We start from the raw sequence: 14,990 nt of genomic DNA on the forward strand, positions 1-14,990 counted from the left end.
AATACCACTCCACTATTAAAGGGGAAAGACAACAGTTTTAAACAGATATTTTGCTGATACCTAATGAAAAGTATGGATCTTTACCACAATTTTTACATGACAAATAAAATGTTGTTATTATTAAACTGAGATACCGGTACATGTATCATTTATGAACTATTCCAAATAAGAACTGAATGCTTTCAGTGGTATATATTCTGGGTCATAGGGCACCTTACACAAGAAACTGTCGTTTTCTTCTTCTGTTATTTGAATTTAACAAAGTATGTACAGTAGGTAGCACCAGTCTCCCCTTATCCAATTAGTCATAACCTCTTTAATCTAGGTATATCATATAGATTATACTCCACAAATCCAGGTTGGTGCAGGACAAACTCTCTGACTACTGGAACTGAAATCTATCAGAGGACTAAGAATTAGTGATGTGCACTGGACATTTTTCGGGTTTTGTGTTTTGGTTTTGGATTCGGTTCCGCGGCCGTGTTTTGGATTCGGACGCGTTTTGGCAAAACCTCACCGAAATTTTTTTGTCGGATTCGGGTGTATTTTGGATTCGGGTGTTTTTTTCAAAAAACCCTAAAAAACAGCTTAAATCATAGAATTTGGGGGTCATTTTGATCCCATAGTATTATTAACCTCAATAACCATAATTTCCACTCATTTCCAGTCTATTCTGAACACCTCACAATATTATTTTTAGTCCTAAAATTTGCACCGAGGTCGCTGGATGGCTAAGCTAAGCGACACAAGTGGCCGACACAAACACCTGGCCCATCTAGGAGTGGCACTGCAGTGTCAGGCAGGATGGCACTTCAAAAAAATAGTCCCCAAACAGCACATGATGCAAAGAAAAAAAGAGGCGCACCAAGGTCGCTGTGTGACTAAGATAAGCGACACAAGTGGCCGACACAAACACCTGGCCCATCTAGGAGTGGCACTGCAGTGTCAGACAGGATGGCACTTCAAAAAAATAGTCCCCAAACAGCACATGATGCAAAGAAAAAAAGAGGCGCACCAAGGTCGCTGTGTGACTAAGCTAAGCGACACAAGTGGCCGACACAAACACCTGGCCCATCTAGGAGTGGCACTGCAGTGTCAGACAGGATGGCACTTCAAAAAAATAGTCCCCAAACAGCACATGATGCAAAGAAAAAAAGAGGCGCACCAAGGTCGCTGTGTGATTAAGCTAAGCGACACAAGTTGCCAACACAAACACCTGGCCCATCTAGGAGTGGCACTGCAGTGTCAGGCAGGATGGCACTTCAAAAAAATTGTCCCCAAACCGCACATGATGCAAAGAAAAAAAGAGACGCACCAAGGTCGCTGTGTGACTAAGCTAAGCGACACAAGTGGCCGACACAAACACCTGGCCCATCTAGGAGTGGCACTGCAGTGTCAGGCAGGATGGCACTTCAAAAAATAGTCCCCAAACAGCACATGATGCAAAGAAAAAAAGAGGCGCACCAAGGTCGCTGTGTGACTAAGCTAAGCGACACAAGTGGCCTACACAAACACCTGGCCCATCTAGGAGTGGCACTGCAGTGTCAGGCAGGATCGCACTTCAAAAAAATTGTCCCCAAACAGCACATGATGCAAAGAAAAAAAGAGGCGCACCAAGGTCGCTGTGTGACTAAGCTAGTATACTTGACGACACAGAGGTAGGTAGAGCAGTGGCCTACTGTACCGTAATGCTATGTATTATATACTGGTGGTCAGCAAACTGTGTAAAACTGAAATGACCACAGGTATGGATGGATAGTATACTTGACGACACAGAGGTAGGTACAGCAGTGGCCTTCCGTACCGTACTGCTATATATAGTAAACTGGTGGTCACTGTGTCAGCAAACTGCAAAACTAAAATGCACCACAGGTATAGAATGTAGATGGATAGTATACTTAATGACGACACAGAGGTAGGTACAGCAGTGGCCTTCCGTACCGTACTGCTATATATAGTATACTGGTGGTCACTGTGTCAGCAAACTGCAAAACTAAAATGCACCACAGGTATAGAATGTAGATGGATAGTATACTTAATGACGACACAGAGGTAGGTACAGCAGTGGCCTTCAGTACTGTACTGCTATATATACTGGTGGTCACTGTGTCAGCAAACTGCAAAACTAAAATGCACCACAGGTATAGAATGTAGATGGATAGTATACTTAATGACGACACAGAGGTAGGTACAGCAGTGGCCTTCCGTACCGTACTGCTATATATAGTATACTGGTGGTCACTGTGTCAGCAAACTGCAAAACTAAAATGCACCACCGGTATAGAATGTAGATGGATAGTATACTTAATGACGACACAGAGGTAGGTACAGCAGCGGCCTTCCGTACCGTACTGCTATATATAGTATACTGGTGGTCACTGCGTCAGCAAACTGCAAAACTAAAATGCACTACAGGTATAGAATGTAGATGGATAGTATACTTAATGACGACACAGAGGTAGGTACAGCAGTGGCCTTCCGTACCGTACTGCTATATATAGTATACTGGTGGTCACTGTGTCAGCAAACTGCAAAACTAAAATGCACCACCGGTATAGAATGTAGATGGATAGTATACTTAATGACGACACAGAGGTAGGTACAGCAGCGGCCTTCCGTACCGTACTGCTATATATAGTATACTGGTGGTCACTGCGTCAGCAAACTGCAAAACTAAAATGCACTACAGGTATAGAATGTAGATGAATAGTATACTTAATGACGACACAGAGGTAGGTACAGCAGTGGCCTTCCGTACCGTACTGCTATATATACTGGTGGTCACTGTGTCAGCAAACTGCAAAACTAAAATGCACCACAGGTATAGAATGTAGATGGATAGTATACTTAATGACGACACAGAGGTAGGTACAGCAGTGGCCTTCCGTACCGTACTGCTATATATACTGGTGGTCACTGTGTCAGCAAACTGCAAAACTAAAATGCACCACAGGTATAGAATGTAGATGAATAGTATACTTAATGACGACACAGAGGTAGGTACAGCAGTGGCCTTCCGTACCGTACTGCTATATATACTGGTGGTCACTGTGTCAGCAAACTGCAAAACTAAAATGCACCACAGGTATAGAATGTAGATGGATAGTATACTTAATGACGACACAGAGGTAGGTACAGCAGTGGCTTTCCGTACCGTACTGCTATATATACTGGTGGTCACTGTGTCAGCAAACTGCACAACTGAAATGCACCACAGGTATAGAATCTAGATGGATAGTATACTTGACGACACAGAGGTAGGTACAGCAGTGGCCTACTGTACCGTAATGCTATATATTATATACTGGTGGTCACTGGTCAGCAAAACTCTGCACTGTACTCATGGAGAAGAGGACCGACCCTCGTGTGAACATAAGGTAAGTATGTGTATATGGTGGTGTGTATGTATGCATTAAAGTTATACTTTCAAGGTGTGTGTGTTATGTCTTTATTGGGGTATTTTTTTAGTAGTAGTACTACAGGTACCAGCGGGCCCGGTTTTCCGCTGCATGCTGGTACTTGTGGTTCTCCAAGTCCCAGCTTGGGGGGAGGCTTGCTGGGACTTGTAGTACTGCTACTAAAAACAATATTCATAACTTACAACAAAGGCTATCAGCCCCCCATCCGCAGCCCATTGGATGGGGGGGACAGCCTCGGGCTTCACCCCTGGCCCTTGGGTGGCTGGAGGGGGGGGACCCCTTGATTGAAGGGGTTCCCACTCCTCCAGGGTACCCCGGCCAGGGGTGACTAGTTGGGTATTTAATGCCACGGCCGCAGGGCACTGTATAAAAGTGACCCCCGGCTGTGGCATTATCTGTCCAGCTAGTGGAGCCCGGTGCTGGTTTCAAAAATACGGGGGACCCCTACGCTTTTTGTCCCCCGTATTTTTGGAACCAGGACCAGTCGCAGAGCCCGGTGCTGGTTGTTTAAATATGGGGGAACCCCTGTCAATTTTTTACCCATATTTTTGCAACCAGGACCGGCTCAAAGAGCCCGAGGCTGGTTTGGCTTAGGAGGGGGGACCCCACGCAATTTTTCTCAAAAAATTAACACTTTCCCATCCCCTTCCCACTGATAAACATGCACGGATCTCATGGATCCCTGCATGCCTATCCAAACACGGGATAAAAAAGCAGGACTGTTTTTTTTTAGCACTTTTTTACGATTTGTATTTCAGCACGGCAGTGTTTGGCTATTGTCGGCAGTGTTTGTGATTTGCACTTTTTAGTAAATTCCCGATTTCTACCAAATTGCAGGCGTATTTGACCGATGGTGTATTGATTCGTGATTTTTTCCTAGGACTTCCAAAATATTACGAATGCCCTCATCACTGCCGTGATTTTTGCTTAATAAATTACCGAGATGACACTTTGAAGAAAAAACGGCATCTCGGTCAAAATCGGGACCTTAGTAAATATACCCCAATGTGTGCGGTGTGGGTCCCCCCACCCCTGACCCAGGGGCCCATGTGCACCGCACACATTGCACCCATGATAGAAATGCCAGTGTGGACACTTTCCATCAAGGCACTGCTAGTATACCATCTCAAAACTGGACACTGTGTTATTCCAACAGATTCATTATTTGAGATGCCCTTACACAGTAGACCAGTTGGAGGTCAAGGAAGTTTTGAGCACGAAAAGGGGGGACGGCCGGCTGGAGTAGCAGCACCGCCGGTGTCACTATTGGGGGTGCGCCGGCCCCTCAACATTACTAATAGTGATGTGTCCCAGCCATCCGGATCACTGATGGGGGTGTGCCGCTCCCCCAAGGCATCCCAAGCACGGCATCTATTCATGCAGCAGCGGCACAGAGTGGGCAGACTTGTTTAGCAGGGGCAGGGCGCATATAAAAACAATGTATTTATAGAAAATGTGTGTAAATAGATACAAAATTGTATGTATATATATATATATATATATATATATAAAACATATATTAGACACAGGCTAACATGTAACACCAAATTCGTAGTATACCAAATTATCTGTCCGTGTGGCAAACCCTATATACAATATGAAAGATGGTAAGGACATTCAGACAGCGGATGGCAGCACACCGCTATGCTATAAAAACTGCTATCAACAACGGGGATAGTGAGAAACCAGTTTAGTAACTTAACACACCCACTGAGTACACTGAGACACAGGATGATCGCTCATATACCCCCGCTGGCTAGAGGGGGTAATAGATCGTTAAAATTGCTTCAGCGCGAGTCTGAATGGATTTTCAGACTTGATACTTTGAGCCCCAAGGGACTAAGGGGGACATTTACTAAGCAGTGATAAGAGCGGAGAAGTGAGCCAGTGGAGAAGTGCCCATGGCAACCAATCAGCACTGAAGTAACATCTATAATTTGCATACTATAAAATGATACAGAGCTGCTGATTGGTTGATGGGGAAATTTCTCCACTGGCTCACTTCTCCACTCTTATCACTGCTTAGTAAATGTTCCCCTAACTGAACACTTGGGTTTGAATTGGTTGCTTTAATTTGATGGTTGTTACCTGTGAGGACTATTATATTTTGTGATCTTAAATTATCACCTCACGCTCATATTGTAAAGTAATAACATCCCCTTTTGGTGTCAGAATAGTGTTATTCATATGTGCACTAATTGGCTATTGTCTATGAAGTATGAAAAACATATAACCCAATGTGTGCTGGGATGTATTTATATTCATATCTATTTTGTATTGTTATGGATATTGGTGTATTGGCAGCAGGATGGAGTGTAACATTCATTATGTTATTATGGGTGTGTAGTACTGATGCACCGGCCCGACCAGGTGAAGTCTGTGCCGTGATGACGAGTTGCCGGACAGGTGGGAGGTCCCGGTTATGGTGATTGGCGTCCATATGGAAGAAAATAAGATTTTACTTACCGATAAATCTATTTCTCATAGTCCGTAGTGGATGCTGGGGACTCCGTCAGGACCATGGGGAATAGCGGCTCCGCAGGAGACAGGGCACAAAAGCAAGCTTTTAGGATCACATGGTGTGTACTGGCTCCTCCCCCCATGACCCTCCTCCAAGCCTCAGTTAGGTACTGTGCCCGGACGAGCGTACACAATAAGGAAGGATCTTGAATCCCGGGTAAGACTCATACCAGCCACACCAATCACACCGTACAACTTGTGATTTGAACCCAGTTAACAGTATGATAACAATGAAGTAGCCTCTAAAAAAGATGGCTCACAACAATAATAACCCGATTTTTTTGTAACAATAACTATGTACAAGTAATGCAGACAATCCGCACTTGGGATGGGCGCCCAGCATCCACTACGGACTATGAGAAATAGATTTATCGGTAAGTAAAATCTTATTTTCTCTAACGTCCTAGTGGATGCTGGGGACTCCGTCAGGACCATGGGGATTATACCAAAGCTCCCAAACGGGCGGGAGAGTGCGGATGACTCTGCAGCACCGAATGAGAGAACTCCAGGTCCTCCTCAGCCAGGGTATCAAATTTGTAGAATTTAGCAAACGTGTTTGCCCCTGACCAAGTAGCTGCTCGGCAAAGTTGTAAAGCCGAGACCCCTCGGGCAGCCGCCCAAGATGAGCCCACCTTCCTTGTGGAATGGGCATTTACAGATTTTGGCTGTGGCAGGCCTGCCACAGAATGTGCAAGCTGAATTGTACTACAAATCCAACGAGCAATAGTCTGCTTAGAAGCAGGAGCACCCAGCTTTTTGGGTGCCTACAATATAAACAGCAAGTCAGACTTTCTGACTCCAGCCGTCCTGGAATTATATATATATATATATATATATTTTCAGGGCCCTGACAACGTCTAGCAACTTGGAGTCCTCCAAGTCCCTAGTAGCCGCAGGCACCACAATAGGTTGTTTCAGGTGAAACGCTGACACCACCTTAGGAAGAAACTGGGGACGAGTCCGCAGTTCTGCCCTGTTCCGAATGGAAAATCAAATATGGGCTTTTGTAAGACAAAGCCGCCAATTTTGACAATCGCCTGGCCGAGGCCAGGGCCAACAGCATGGTCACTTTCCATGTGAGATATTTCAAATCCACAGATTTGAGTGGTTCAAACCAATATGATTTGAGGAATCCCAACACTACGTTGAGATCCCACGGTGCCACTGGAGGCACACAAGGGCTGTATATGCAATACTCCCTTGACAAACGTCTGGACTTCAGGAACTGAAGCCAATTCTTTCTGGAAGAAAATCTATAGGGCCGAAACTTGAACCTTAATGGACCCCAATTTGAGGCTCATAGACACTCCTGTTTGCAGGAAGTGCAGAAATCGACCTAGTTGAAATTTTTTCGTGGGGCCTTCCTGGCCTCATCCACGCAACATATTTTTACCACATGTGGTGATAACGTTGTGCGGTCACCTCCTTCCTGGCTTTGACCAGGGTAGGTATGACCTCTTCCGGAATGCCTTTTCCCTTAGGATCCGGCGTTCAAACCGCCATGCCGTCAAACGCAGTCGCGGTAAGTCTTGGAACAGACAAGGTCCCTGCTGGAGCAGGTCCTTTCTTAAAGGCCGATGCCACGGTTCCTCTTGGAACAGACATGGTACTTGCTGAAAGCAAATCCCTTCTTAGCTCCCGAGGCCATTAGTCCTCTGTGAGCATCTCTTGAAGTTCCGGTTACCAAGTCCCTCTTGGCCAATCCGGAGCCACGAGTATAGTTCTTACTCCTCTATGTCTTATAATTCTCAATACCTTGGTTATGAGAAGCAGAGGAGGGAACACATACACCGACTGTTACACCCACGGTGTTACCAGGACGTCCACAGCTATCGCCTGAAGGTCTCGTGACCTGGCGCAATACCTGTCCCATTTTTTGTTCGGGCGGGACGCCATCATGTCCACCTTTGGTCTTTCCCAACGGTTCACAATCATGCAGAAAACTTCCCGATGAAGTTCCCACTCTCCCGGGTGGAGGTCGTGCCTGCTGAGGAAGTCTGCTTCCCAGTCGTCCACTCCCGGAATGAACACTGCTGACAGTGCTATCACATGATTTTCCGCCTAGCGAAAAATCCTTGCAGTTTTGCCACTGCCCTCCTGCTTCTTGTGCCGCCCTTTCTGTTTACGTGGGCGACTGCCGTGATGTTATCCCACTGGATCAATACCGGCTGACCTTGAAGCAGAGGTCTTGCTAAGCTTAGAGCATTATAAATTTGCTCTTAGCTCCAGTATATTTATGTGGAGAGAATTCTCCAGACTTGATCACACTCCTTGTGTGACTGCTCCCCAGCCTCTCAGGCTGGCCTCCGTGGTCACGAGCATCCAATCCTGAATGCCGAATCTGCGGCCCTCTAGAAGATGAGCACTCTGTAATCACCACAGGAGAGACACCCTTGTCCTTGGATATAGGGTTATCCGCTGATGCATCTGAAGATGCGATCCGGACCATTTGTCCAGCAGATCCCACTGAAGAGTTCTTGCGTGAAATCTGCCGAATGGAAGCGCTTCGTAATAAGCCACCATTTTTACCAGGACTCTTGTGCAATGATGCACTGACACTTTTCCTGGTTTTAGGAGGATCCCGATTAGCTCGGATAACTCCCTGGCTTTCTCCTCTGGGAGAAACACCTTTTCCTGGACTGTGTCCAGAATCATCCCTAGGACCAGCAGACGTGTCGTCGGAACAACTGCGGTTTTGGAATATTTAGAATCCACCCGTGCTGTCGTAGAACTACTTGAGATAGTGCTACTCCGACCTCCAACTGTTCTCTGGACCTTGTTCTTATCAGGAGGTCGTCCATTTTCTTTGAAGACGAATCCTCCTTTCGGTCATTACCTTGGTAAGGACCCGGGGTGCCTTGGACAATCCAACGGCATCGTCTTGAAACTGATAGTGACAGTTCTGTACCACGAACCTGAGGTACCCTTGGTGAGAAAAGGCAAATTTTGGGACATGGAGGTAAGCATCTCTGATGTCCCGGGACACCATATAGTCCCCTTGTTCTTTGCTATCACTGCTCTGAGTGACTCCATCTGGATTTGAACCCTTGTAAGTGTTCAAATTTTTCAGATTTAGAATAGGTCTCACCTAGCCTTCAGTACCACCATATAGTGTGGAGTAATACCCCTTTCCTTGTTGTCGGAGGGGTAATTTTATTATCACCTGCTGGGAATACAGCTTGTGAATTGTTTTCAATACTGCCTCCCTGTCGGAGGGAGACATTGGTACAGCAGACTACAGGAACCTGCGAGGGGGGAAACCTCTCGACATTCCAATCTGTACCCCTTGGATACTACTTGTAGGATCCAGGGGTCCTGTACGGTCCCAGCGTCATGCTGAGAACTTGGTAGAAGCGGTGGAGGGCTTCTGTTCCTGGGAATGGGCTGCCTGCTGCAGTCTTCTTCCCTTTCCTCTATCCCTGGGCAGATATGACTCTTATAGGGACGAAAGGACTGAGGCTGAAAAGACGGTGTCTTTTTCTGCAGAGATGTGACTTAGGGTAAAAAACGGTGGATTTTCCAGCAGTTGCCCTGGCCACCAGGTCCCATGGACCGACCCCAAATAACTCCTCCCCTTTATACGGCAATACATCTTTGTGCCGTTTGGAATCTGCATCACCTGACCACTGTCGTGTCCATAAACATCTTCTTGCAGATATGGACATCGCATTTACTCTTGATGCCAGAGTGCAAATATCCCTCTGCGCATCTCGCATATATAGAAATGCATCCTTTAAATGCTCTATAGTCAATAAAATACTGTCCCTGTCAAAGGTATCAATATTTTTAGTCAGGGAATCCGACCAAGCCACCTCAGCTCTGCACATCCAGGCTGAGGCGATCGCTGGTCGCAGTATAACACCAGCATGTGTGTGTATACTTTTTAGGATATTTTTCAGCCTCCTATCAGCTGGCTCCTTAAGTACGGCCCTATCCGTAGATGGTACCGCCACTTGTTCTGATAAGCGTGTGAGCGCCTTATCCACCCTGAGGGGTGTTTCCCACCGCGCCTTAACTTCTGGCGGGAAAGGGTATACCGCCAATAATTTTCTATCGGGGGAAACCCACGCATCATCACACACTTCATTTAATTTATCTGATTCAGGAAAAACTACAGGTAGTTTTTTCACCTCACATATAATACCCTTTTTTGTGGTACTTGGAGTATCAGAAATATGTAACACCTCCTTCATTGCCCTTAACGTGTGGCCCTAAAAGAAAATACGTTTGTTTCTTCACCGTCGACACTGAAATCAGTGTCCGTGTCTGGGTCTGTGTCGACCGACTGAGGTAAATGGGCATTTTACAGCCCCTGACGGTGTTTGAGACGCCTGGACAGATACTAATTTGTTCGCCGGCCCTCTCATGTCGTCAACCGGCTTGCAGCGTGTTGACATTGTCACGTAATTTCCATAAATAAGCCATCCATTCCGGTGTCGACTCCCTAGAGAGTGACATCACCATTACAGGCAATTTGCTCCGCCTCCTCACCAATATTTTCCTCATACATGTCGACACACACGTACCGACATACAGCACACACATAGGGAATGCTCTGATAGAGGACAGGACCCACTAGCCCTTTGGGGAGACAGAGGGAGAGTTTGCCAGCACACACCAAAACGCTATAATTATCCAGGGACAACCTTTATATAAGTGTTCCTCCCTTATAGCATTTTAATATATATACATATCGCCAAATCAGTGCCCCCCCCTCTCTGTTTTAACCCTGTTTCTGTAGTGCAGTGCAGGGGAGAGCATGGGAGCCTTCCCACCAGCCTTTCTGTGAGGGAAAATGGCGCTGTGTGCTGAGGAGAATAGGCCCCGCCCCCTTTTCGGCGGGCTTCTTCTCCGGAGTTTTAGATATCTGGCAGGGGTTAAATACATCCATATAGCCTCAAGGGCTATATGTGATGTATTTTTCGCCATACAGGTATTATACATTGCTGCCCAGGGCGCCCCCCCCCCAGCGCCCTGCACCCTCCGTGACCGCTGTGTGAAGTGTGCTGACAACAATGGCGCACAGCTGCAGTGCTGTGCGCTACCTGATGAAGACAGAGTCTTCTGCCGCCTGGTTCCGGACCTCTTCATCTTCAGCGTCTGCAAGGGGGGTCGGCGGCGCGGCTCCGGGACGAACCCCAGGGCGAGCCCTGTGTTCCGACTCCCTCTGGAGCTATGTCCAGTAGCCTAAGAATCCAATCCATCCTGCACGCAGGTGAGTTGAAAATCTCTCCCCTAAGTCCCTCGATGCAGTGAGCCTGTTGCCAGCAGGACTCACTGAAAATAAAGAACCTAAAAACTTTTTCTAAGTAACTCTTTAAGAGAGCCACCTAGATTGCACCCTTCTCGGCCGGGCACAAAAACCTAACTGAGGCTTGGAGGAGGGTCATGGGGGGAGGAGCCAGTACACACCATGTGATCCTAAAAGCTTGCTTTTGTGCCCTGTCTCCTGCGGAGCCGCTATTCCCCATGGTCCTGACGGAGTCCCCAGCATCCACTAGGACGTTAGAGAAACACTTATTTAGGTGAGAACACTTTTGTATTGTGAATGGTCTGATGAAAGTGCCAGTTCAATAAAGGTGGCACTGAAACGTTATTTGAATATGCCTGTATTAGCTGTGCTTTATGTTGTCCAGGAGTGCTGCTCTTGGGGGTAACGCTATACTGTATATATACACCAGTGATTTTCAACCTTTTTCAATTTGCGGCACACCGAACAAGATCTGAAAATTGCCAAGGCACACCATCCGTACCCCACGGAAAAACAACACACACAAGGGGAAATAAAACAAACATATATTGGTCCCCAAGGGGAAAAACACACACCCATTGTCCCCAACAGTACTTAAAACACACTGCCCCCCTGCAGTAATGCCACCACACACTGCCCCTCTGCAGTAATGCCACCACACACTGCCCACCCGTACTAATGCCACCACACACTGCCCCCTGCAGTAATGCCACCACACACTGCCCCCCTGCAGTAATGCCAGCACACACTGCCCCCCTGCAGTAATGCCACCACACACTGCCCCCCTGCAGTAATGCCACCACACACTGCCCCCCTGCAGTAATGCCACCACACACTGCCCCCCTGCAGTAATGCCACCACACACTGCCCCCCTGCAGTAATGCCACCACACACTGCCCCCCTGCAGTAATGCCACCACACACTGATCCCCTGCAGTAATGCCACCACACACTGCCCCCCTGCTATAATGCCACCACACACTGCCCCCCTGCAGTAATGCCACCACACACTGCCCCCCTGCAGTAATGCCACCACACACTGCCCCCCTGCAGTAATGCCACCACACACTGCCCCCCTGCAGTAATGCCACCACACACTGATCCCCTGCTGTAATGCCACCACACACTGCCCCCCTGCTGTAATGCCACCACACACACACACCCTGCAGTAATGCCACCACACGCTGCCCCCCCTGCAGTAATGCCACCACACACTGATCCCCTGCAGTAATGCCACCACACACTGCCCCCCTGCAGTAATGCCACCACACACTGCCCCCCTGCAGTAATGCCACCACACACTGCCCCCCTTCAGTAATGCCACCACACACTGCCCCCTGCAGTAATGCCACCACACACTGCCCCCCTGCAGTAATGCCACCACACACTGCCCCCCTGCAGTAATGCCACCACACACTGCCCCCCTGCAGTAATGCCACCACACACTGATCCCCTGCAGTAATATGCCACCACACACACACACTGTCTGCCATATTGAAAAAGCACTGGCTAGTAAAAAAAAAAAAAAAACACTGGTCCAAACCTTTTAATGTTCTTTTTCCCCCTCAGCGGTGGGAGCGGCAGGAGCAGTGAGGAGCGGATTCAGCAGAGCAGCACGGGCGGGATGGCGGCACGGTGTATGTGACCTATGAGTCACACCACGTCGTAGGGGCCACTGGCCGGGCCACAGAAGAGCTGCCTGCGCTGCCTGATAGTGATACTGTAAGTGTATAGTATCACTACTGGGCAGCTCAGGCAGCTCTTCAGCGGGCACGTCACAGTGTATATAGTGCAGACGGCAGCTGCCGGGTGTGGGCAGAAGGCGTTCCTGGCGGCGGCAGCGGCACATCTGATAACCGCTGGCGGCACACCAGTGTGCAGTGGCACAGCGGTTGAAAAACGCTGATATACACTATATGGACAAAAGTATTAGGCCACACCTGTTAATTATTGAATTCAGAACCGTTGCCATAGGTGTATATAGGTGTATAAAGCACCTAGCCATGCAGTCTCCATTTGCATACATTTGTGATCTAAAATGGGTCATTCTGAAGAACTCAGTGGGGGAGATTCAGTCGTTTGAAAAGTCAGTTGGGTGTCTGTTTTTTCCTATCTAATAGACAGGAAAACACAGACACCCAAAAGACTTTTCAAACAACTGAATTCCCCCCAGTGACTAAAAGGCCCTACACACTGTCCGATAATCGTCAAAGATATGAACGATCTCGTTCATTAATGAACAAGATACCGTTCATATCTATGAGTGTGGAGGCTCCAGCGATGAACGATGCGCGGCCCCGCGCTCATTCATCGCTGGTGCCCCGTCGGCTGTGCATGCAGGCCAATATTGACAATCTCGTCCATATTTGCCTTCACTTCAATGAAGTAACTTCACTCCCCCGTCACTGCCCCCCCCCCCCCCCCCCCCCCGCCCCCCGCCGCCGGGTCGCTCGTCGGCCATATCCGCCGTGGGGCAACTCGGCGGCGGATCTTTAAATGTGTAGGGCCCATAAGTGTAGTACTGTGGTAGGATTCCACTTTTGAAATAAGACGAAATTTCATCCCTGCTGGATATTCCACAATAAACTGTAAGTGATATTGGGGGTAATTCTGAGTTGATCGCAGTAGGAAGTTTGTTAGCAGTTGGACAAAACCTAGGGGGTAATTCCAAGTTGATCGCAGCAGGAATTTTTTTTGCAGTTGGGCAAAACCATGTGCTCTGCAGGGGGGGCAGATATAACATGTGCAGAGAGAGTTAGATTTGGGTGGGTTATTTTGTTTCTGTGCAGGGTTAATACTGGCTGCTTTATTTTTACACCGCAATTTAGATTGCAGATTGAACACACCCCACCCAAATCTATCTCTCTCTGCACATGTTATATCTGCCTCCCCTGCAGTGCACATGGTTTTGCCCAACTGCTAACAAAGTTCCTGCTGCGATCAACTCAGAATTACCCCCATTATTAGAAAGTGGAAGCGTTTAGGAACAGCAGCAACTCGGCCATGAAGCGGAAGACCACATAAAATCATAGAGCGGGGTCAATGACTGCTAAGGCGCATCGTGCGTAAAAGTCGCCAACGCTTTGCTTATTCCATAGCTGAAGTGTCCCGAACTTCCACTGGCATTAATGTAAACACATAAACTGTGCGGCGGATGCTTAATGGAATGGGTTTCCATGGTAGAGCAGCTGCATGCAAGTCTCACATCACCAAGTCCAATGCCAAGCGTCGGATGGTGTAAAGCACACCGACACTGGACTGTGGAGCAATGGAAATGTGTTACGTGGAGTGACAAATTACACTTTTCTGCTTGGCAGTCGAATGGGCGAGTCTGGGTTTGGCGGATGCCAGGAGAACGTTACCTGCCTGATTACATTATGCCAACTGTGAAGTGTGGTGCAGGAGGACTAATGGTATGGGGCAGCGGGCTGTTTTTCAGGGTTTGGGCTAGGCCCCTTATCTCTAGTGAGATAGCTGCAAAAGGGGGACCAACTCCACATTAAAGTATAGGAATACAATGTCATTACAGTCCCTGTTGGTGTAATGGTCAGGCATCTAAATACTTTTAAAGTCCATATACTGTGTGTGTATATATTATAATTGTAATCTATTTACACACATTTTAAATAAATTCAGTGGAGCGTACAATCTATATTCCCTATCACATGTACATTCACGCTAGAGTTAATTTTCTTGGGATCCAATTAACCTACCAGTATATTTTTGGATTGTGGGAGGAAACCGGAGTACCCGGAGGAAACCCACGCAAGTACAGGGAGAATATACAAACTCTGCACAGTT

General features: G+C 47.6%; 1 protein-coding gene across 2 annotated transcripts in view; it reads right to left on the minus strand.

Moving 5' to 3' along the window:
* Positions 1–14,990, minus strand: part of DHX58 (DExH-box helicase 58) — a 92,430-nt gene that overhangs the window by 31,817 nt on the left and 45,623 nt on the right. The window lies entirely within an intron of this gene.

Source organism: Pseudophryne corroboree, chromosome 3, assembly GCF_028390025.1.
Source record: "Pseudophryne corroboree isolate aPseCor3 chromosome 3, aPseCor3.hap2, whole genome shotgun sequence".
Taxonomy (NCBI): domain Eukaryota; kingdom Metazoa; phylum Chordata; class Amphibia; order Anura; family Myobatrachidae; genus Pseudophryne; species Pseudophryne corroboree.